This window comes from Hordeum vulgare, chromosome 1H, assembly GCF_904849725.1.
Source record: "Hordeum vulgare subsp. vulgare chromosome 1H, MorexV3_pseudomolecules_assembly, whole genome shotgun sequence".
In the NCBI taxonomy this organism is placed as follows: Eukaryota; Viridiplantae; Streptophyta; class Magnoliopsida; order Poales; family Poaceae; genus Hordeum; species Hordeum vulgare.
In genome coordinates, this window is record NC_058518.1 from 203,716,243 (window position 1) to 203,722,927 (window position 6,685).

Genomic DNA, 6,685 nt, shown 5'->3' on the forward strand with positions numbered 1-6,685 from the left:
TGTGTTCAACCCTTTACGGATATGTCAATATCTGTAACCTAATATTCCCAAGTAATTCTTTAACCTGGTGCATATACATGATCATACCACCGCATCACATTCCACTCAAGATATTTGTCACTGTTATTCATTACCATTTATGTCATGGGCTGTTCGCGAGTACATTCAAAGTACTCATTGGCTTGCCACTGGTTATGTTATTGACCAGACATGGAAGGACCGGAGTTTGGCGATGAGTACGCCGTCGGAGACAGACCTGCGATCTAGGACGCTTCCGAGTCAGAATGCCTGTCGGTGTAGGCTTGATGGCATGGGCACCGCTTAGCCCTTACGAGTTTCCTCTACTCGATGTATCCCTTTATTTGGCTTAGGCCTTGCTCTGAACCCGACCTTCTGGTCATTTGATGTAATAATTTGGTACTGGGATGTAAGACTCTATTATTCAGTATCTGTGTTCAGTGAACATTGATCCTTGGGGTCACTGGGCACGGTGAACTCGACTTGCTAGTTGGGGTCACCACAGAACTGGTATTAGAGCCATCCTGACTATAGGAAGCCTTAGATAGCATGGACATTAACCAAGAACGTTAGGACGCCAGCCTTGCACAAGACTCTTGCACATACAACCTCCTGACTTCTCTCCTATGCCTTGTAGATGGCTGCTGTACTTGAGACGCTTCTGGAGACCGGCTTTCCACTACTTATGGTGGATTGTCTCGAGAAGTGCCACATACGGCGCACGCCCATCTTCCTCTACCACGAGCACTGGGTCAACGCCGACACCAAGGAATATCACGTGGACGTGATAGTGAAGGCTAATGACTCCCCGTCTAGTTGGTTCTTTGAAGGACCACAGATGGGAGAGCTGATGTTGGCAGTGGAGACGGCTGCACGAGAGGCGCTCGTGCAACTCCGCAGCATCCTCCCTGAGATGGCTAATGAGCATGTCACTCGTCATCTACCTTTCATTAAGGAAGGAGTGGATGAGAGTTGGACACTCACCCCCGCCACGGAGGATGGGATGCCACTGAGGTTTCAGACCTACTTCAGTCTCTTGTCAGACACCCTGACACACTTCCTGGTTAAGGAATCAGTCAAGCTTCACCAAGAACTGCACCTAGTCAAAGGCCTGCTCCACACTGAGAAGATGCAGAACCGCAAAGTAAAGAAGGCAAGCGCACCTGAAGGGAGGGCAGTTGTTGCCACTAGGGGTGGTGTGTTACCCATCCGGGCAGTCCCTCTTCAGAGTCGCCGCCTGATAGCGGAAGAGTACACTGAGATCTTCGCCGCCTCGCCCAAGAGATGCCGGGACGTGCGGATTCTTTCTTCCACTCCTATAAAGGAAGAGGATGTTGATGAAGATGAGGATCCTGTTGAGTCCGCCTTTGAGACCGAGCAGTCCGCCGCGTAGGTTTTAGCGTAGGCAATCAGAGTACCCGAGTATAGGGTATCCCTATATCCGTTTAAATTTGCGTATGTGTGCTTGATGTAAGTCACCTATTGCCTTGGGCAGTCTGTAAGTGACTACGTCACCTAGTTGTCATGAATGCAATTTCCAGTTTGTCAAAAACTTTGGTTTTAAAAACTTGGCACATGCACGTATTGGACCCCCTCATACTAGGAGAAAATCCTTGTACTCCCGAGCAAGGTGGCATTTTGACCTGTCTGTTTCTATGACAGGATGGTGAACGCAACCCGCAACAGCACCTTCGGCAACCCCGGCGCCGGCTCCTCAGGGACGCCGCAGGGAACCAAAGGAGAAGCTCACGCTGGAGGTCACCACGAGCAGCCTAGAGACCTTCCGCCACCACCTCCTCCTGAGAACTTGACGATGGCTCAGTTCCTTCAAGCTCTTTAAGAGGAGCGTCAAGCCAGCAATGCCGCTATCCAGCAGCTGACCCAAGTCCTGGTGGACAACCCGCCGCGGAATGAGTATGGCGATGGTCGTTCTACTCTTTCTGAGTTCACGCGGACTACGCCCCCCATATTCACGGAGTCGACTGAACCCCTGGACGCCGATGACTGGATTCGCACCATTGAAGACCTCCTTGCGCTGGTCAAGTGCACCGATGATCATGAGAAGGTCCTTTATGCTTCTCACTGTCTCGGAGGCACCGCCAGGGCATGGTGGGATGGATTCCAGATCATGCGGGCAGGGCAAGTCATCACGTGGGAGATGTTCAAGGAAGGATTTCGCGCGGCTTACATTCCGCCTGGACTGATGACCATTAAGAAGCGGGAATTCCGAGCCTTGAGGCAGGGCAGTGGAACTGTTAAGGAGTACCTACAGAAGTTTAATCTCTTGTCAAGGTACGCACCTGAAGATGGTAACACTGAGGCCGCTAAGGTGGAATGCTTCATGGAAGGGTTACAGCAGTCCCTGCAATACCAGCTGGTGGTTTGCGACTGCCAGACTTTCAGCGAGTTGGTTAACAAAGCGCTTATGCTGGAAGACAAGCGTCGTGCAATGGACGACACCCGGAAGCGCAAGCTGATAGGCAGTGGAGGACCCGGTAACGCAAGACCAAGACCGTGGCAGTCAGCACCTGCAAGACCCAACTTTCAGCAGCAACAGTACAAGTACCCGGTGCTCCGCCAGAATTATCAGCCTCAGCAGCAAGTCAAGCCAGTAGTCAAACCGCCGAACAACGGTGGGGTCAAGACCAACCCTCGAGGGCAAGTCACCTGCTTTGGGTGTGGTCAGACTGGGCACTATTCCAGGCAGTGCCCCAACAAGAAGCCCGACGCACCGCGTCCCAATGCACCCAACCCCGGTCAAGGTGCACCAGGGAGGAACCAGGCCCCCCGCAACCAACAGTTCAATGGTAGGGGCCGGATCAATCACATCACTGCAGAAGAAGCACAGGAAGACCCGGACTGCATTTTGGGTACGTTCCTCATCAAGTGAACTCCAGCAACAGTGTTGTTTGATTGTGGTGCTTCGCATTCTTTTGTTACTCAAGGGTTTGCGGATAAATGCGGTTTAAAACCCAGTTTACTCCGCGGACAGATGGCAATTCAAACCCCCAGAGCAGTATTAAGGACCAACCTAGGGTGTAGAAGGGTCGAGATAGTTATCAATGGGACGAGTTTCTTGGCAGACCTCATTGTGCTTAAATCGCAAGGTGTAGAAGTAATCCTCGGCATGGATTGGTTGGCCAAGCACCAGAGTCTTTTGGACTGTGCCAACAGGGCCATCACCATGATAAGCAACCAAGGGGTCAAGGTCAAATTCGTCTCCAAGCCAGTATCGGCTCGTGCACCTCGAGTCAACAGTCTCTCCGAGGTAGAGCTTGATCGAGTGCCTATAGTCTATGAATACCCGGACGTCTTTCCTGACGAGCTACCCGGAATGCCTCCTGACCGAGACATTGAGTTCATCATTGAGCTTATGCCCGGATCGAGGCCTATTTATAAAAAGCCTTACATGATGGGTTCCGAGGAGTTGGCAGAGCTGAAGAAACAGCTGGATGAGCAACTCAGGAAAGGATTCATTCGTCCGAGTGTGTCACCTTGGGGATCACCTGTTCTGTTTGTTTCAAAGAAGGATGGTACCATTCGACTCTGCGTTGATTACCGTTCCCTTAATGAAGTAACAATTAAGAACAAGTACCCGCTTCCCAAGATCGAAGACCTGTTTGACCAGTTAAACGGGGCCAGGGTATTTTCCAAGATCGATCTCCGATCGGGATACTACCAGTTGAAGATCCGACCAGAAGATATACCCAAGACCGCATTCGTGACCCGGTACGGTCTGTATGAATGCACGGTCATGCCCTTCGGTTTGACAAATGCCCCAGCCTACTTCATGTACCTCATGAACAAGGTCTTCATGGAATATTTGGACAAGTTTGTCGTCGTGTTCATCGATGACATACTAATCTTCTCCAAGTACGAAGAAGAGCATGAGCAACACCTGAGGCTAGTTTTGGGAAAGCTTCGAGAGCACCAACTTTATGCCAAATTCAGCAAGTGTCAGTTCTGGCTGAACGAAGTTGGATTTCTAGGTCATACCCTGACGGCACGCGGGTTAGCCATGGATCAATCCAAGATTTCTACAATGACCAACTGGGAATCACCTAAGGACGTGAAGGATGTCAGGAGTTTTCTCGGGCTCGCGGGATACTACCGCAAGTTTGTCGAGGGATTCTCCAGCATCGCTCGACCTATGACTCAACTCTTGAAGAAAGGCCGGAAGTTCGAGTGGACACCGGCGTGTGAAGAAAGCTTCCAGGAGTTGAAGAAGAGGCTAACTACCGCTCCGGTATTGGCTACCCCAGACATCAACAAGGAATTCGTGATATATTGTGATGCCTCTGGAACCGGGCTCGGTGGGGGTCCTGATGCAAGATGGCAGGGTCGTGGCGTACTTGTCACGGCAACTGCGACCGCATGAGGAAAACTACGTCACCCATGATCTCGAGCTAGCAGCGGTAGTGCATGCTCGGAAGACGTGGCGACATTACCTTCTCGGAAAGCGATGCGAGATATATACAGACCACAAAAGTCTGAAGTATATCTTCACCCAGAGAGAGATGAACATGAGACAGCGGAGATGGCTTGAGTTAATCAAGGATTACGACCTCAGCATTCAGTACCATCCCGGCAAGGCGAACGTGGTAGCCGATGCCCTGAGCCGGAAGGCAGGCTCCTTGAACGTCGCGCTCAAGGAAAGGTTACCCGCCTTGTATGAAGAGATGGAGGGCTTAGGACTTGAGATAGTCGAACCAGGGTACCTGGCCAACCTCGAAGTCAAGCCTACTCTGGCAGACGACATCAAGGAAGCCCAAAAGGGGCACAAGAGTATCGAAGGCCTCAAGAGGAAGGTGCGAGAAGGCAAAGCCCCAGGATTCTCAATTGATGAGCAAGGAGTATTGTGGTATGGGAAACGCTTATGCGTACCCAATAAGGCCGAACTTAAGGACTTGATCCTACAAGAGGCACATGACACACCGTACTCTATCCATCCAGGTGGTACCAATATGTACCAAGACATCCGAGAACGATTCTGGTGGCATGGCATGAAGAGGGAAATTGGCTCCTATGTCGCTAAATGTGATGTATGTCAGCGAGTCAAGGCTGAACACCAATGACCCGCTGGATTGCTACAACCTCTTCAAGTGCCAGAATGGAAGTGGGATAAAGTCGGCATGGATTTCATCACCGGGTTGCCCCGGTTGAATAAGGGTCATAGCTCCATTTGGGTCATAGTTGATCATTTGACCAAGGTGGCCCATTTCATCCCCGTTAACACCACTTACGACGGCAGCCAGTTGGCCAGTCTGTACATTCATCGAGTGGTGAGTCTCCATGGAGTCCCCAAAGAGATTGTGTCCGACCGTGGCACGCAGTTCACCTCAAGATTCTGGAAGAAGTTTCAAGAAGCTCTCGGAACCAAACTCTCCTTCAGTACGGCTTTCCACCCGCAGACGGGCGGACAGACCGAGAGGGTAAATCAGATACTTGAGGACATGCTCCGCGCTTGTGTTTTGGCCCATGGTGCCAAGTGGGAAGACTGCCTACCATTTGCTGAGTTCTCTTACAACAACAGCTACCAGTCCAGTCTTCAAATGGCCCCATTCAAAGCATTATATGGGCGGAAATGCCGCACCCTGCTCAATTGGTCCGAAACCGGTGAAGGGCTAGTTTTCGGGCCAGAAGCACTACAGGAAGCAGGGGACAAGGTCCAGCTTGTCCGAGAGAACTTGGAGGCAGCTAAGTCAAGGTAGAAGAGCTATGCGGACCCTCGCCGCCGAAACGTGGAGTTTGTTCCTGGAGACCAAGTGTACTTGCGAGTCACGCCTCTCAAGGGGACCAGGCGTTTCCACGTCAAGGGGAAGCTAGCTCCAAGGTTTATTGGACCCTTCAAGATCACGGCAAGGCACGGGGAAGTAGCTTATCAGTTAGAGCTACCTCCTGAACTTTGAGGTGTGCACAACGTGTTTCACGTGTCATAGCTCAGGAAGTGTTTGCAAGTGCCGAACCGTCCCGATCTTTACAAGGACATCGACCATCAAGCTATTGACCTTCAACCGGATCTTACCTACCGCGAGAGACCGATCCGCATTTTGGACGAAGCAGAGCGTTGCACCAGAAGCCGCACCATCAAGTTTTTCAAGGTTCAGTGGAGCAACCATACCGAAGCAGAAGCCACATGGGAGCGTGAAGACTATCTCCGATCAGAATTTCCCGAGTTGTTTAACGCTTAGCTTAGGAATCTCGGGGACGAGATTCTTGTAAGGGGGATAGGTCTGTCACACCGTGTTTTTCATCCCAAGTTTTCTGTGTTGCAAAAATCAGAGCTTGTTAATTTTTTTTCAAATAATGTTGTGAGTGCAATGTCAACCCTTGTTTGAGTGTATGCTTGCTTGTGTGATGACTCAAACCCATGAAAAACTTATTATTTTGCTCTCATCGAAAACCCTTTTTCCCTTACATCAAGATCACCTTCATCATGTTGGGATACACTACTAGCTCATGAAGCCAAGTGGCACTTCCAACTAAAGTTGGTGATCTGATCCTAATATCATTTTCATTCATTAAAAACATTATTTGGTGATTTAAAATATTATTTTCCTATTTTATATCTATGTCTATTTCTAAGGCCGGTAATGATAATTCCACAAGGAAAATTACTTTCCTGCCTTAGAAAATTCTGAGTAAATTCCTGAAAGCTCAGAAGGAC